The sequence below is a fragment of the Echinops telfairi genome, unplaced genomic scaffold, assembly GCF_000313985.2.
Source record: "Echinops telfairi isolate 266 unplaced genomic scaffold, ASM31398v2 ScPeMD7_7410;HRSCAF=8448, whole genome shotgun sequence".
Classification (NCBI taxonomy): domain Eukaryota; kingdom Metazoa; phylum Chordata; class Mammalia; order Afrosoricida; family Tenrecidae; genus Echinops; species Echinops telfairi.
The window spans coordinates 10,795,021-10,796,301 of NW_022111310.1; the positions used below are offsets into that span (position 1 = coordinate 10,795,021).

Consider the following 1,281-nt stretch of genomic DNA (forward strand, 5'->3'; position numbering starts at 1 on the left):
CTCAGCATCTCCTCCAGCTTCTCTTGCGCTTCTTCGGCTCTTGGATAATTCTTCCTTTCTCTCCCAGCCCCTTTCTCATTTTTGTTTCTGTCGGTCTTCCTTCCTTCCTTCCTTTTTTTTCTTCTTCCCTCTCTCTCCTCTGCACGTTGTGGTTGTTATTAGAAAGGCTTCGCGCACCCCCTGGTGCTCCGGCGTTTTGTGTGGCAGGAGAACACTGTCTTCCTTCCCTCTTTCTGTCTTGCTTTCTCTCTCCCTCTGGTTGCTCATTATTCAGAGAGAGACACCGAGGGAGGGCGAGGGAGAAGGAGAGAGAGAGGGAGGAGAGGAGAGAGAAGAGGAGAGAGGGGAGAGAGTGAGAGGGTGCGGGAGGGAGGGCGAGGGAGAGAGACGGATATCTCAGGTCATCTGCAGCTGCAGCGAGTCTGAGGAGCCGAGGAAGGCAGGGAAGATGGCGATCCTCCATTGCTGAGACCCGGCAGGAGCACATGAGACTCCCAAACAACTTCCACAACAATAACCAGAGCAGGAAGAGGAGAAAGAGAAAGAGGATCAGGAGGCGCTGGGGCTGGAGAACCCGAAACACCTCCCGGCGCCGGGACGCTTCTTCTGTAAGTTACTGCAATTACCCACCACCTCGGGGTGGTCGGGGTGCTCGGGGGGCGCCGAGCGCCCGGCGGCGGAGGCGCGGACGCGCTCATTCATTCGGCCCAGGAGGGTTGGTGGCGAGGAAGTCCCCTGCGTGGACTGGCTGGAGGAAGAGGAGAAGGAGCGAGGGAAGAGGAGGAGGAGGAGGAGGGGGAGGAGGGAGAGCAGGAGGGGGAGGAGGAAGAGGAGGAGGAGGAGAAGGTGGCGGTGGCACCGGTGGCCGGGAAGGTGGCTGTGCTTTTCTTGCGGCTGGCCGCCCCTGCCGGGGGCAGAGGAGCGCCGTGGCTTGATTAATTTCGTGTAGTTCCATCAAGAGCAGAGGCAGTGACCGCTGAGTGAGAAGCCGGCCCGAGGCTTCGGACCGATGCTCCGATGTGGGCACTGGAGTAGGGGCAGAGGGCAGCGCAGCGGAGGGCGGGCGGCGAGGAGACCTGAGCCGGGAGTCGGAGCGAGCGAGCGAGCGAGCGAGCGAGGGTAGAGGAGGGAGCGCTCGGAGCGAGCCCGACCCGAGCGGCGTGACCTCTTGCGTTCTCTGTCCCTCTCTCCTTCCTTTCCCCTCTCTGTCTGCCTGTCCCCCGCCGGATGGCAAAGCCGTGCGGATTGGCACCCCCCTCTTCCTCAGGTATTGGGCTCGCT

The 1,281-nt window shown here is 61.5% G+C and overlaps 1 protein-coding gene across 3 annotated transcripts in view; it reads left to right on the plus strand.

Annotated features, from left to right (window-relative positions):
- ZNF462 (zinc finger protein 462) overlaps positions 1-1,281 on the plus strand; it is a 148,767-nt gene that overhangs the window by 2,543 nt on the left and 144,943 nt on the right. Inside the window, exon 1 of one of the 3 annotated variants that reach the window (XM_004710962.2) lies at positions 371-608. The exons of 1 other annotated variant lie outside the window; for it this stretch is intronic. The gene's annotated coding sequence lies outside the window, so the exon portion shown is untranslated. Of the gene's footprint in view, positions 1-370; positions 609-1,281 lie in introns of those variants that run through there. One more of the 3 variants, XM_030887373.2, reaches the window with a different exon arrangement.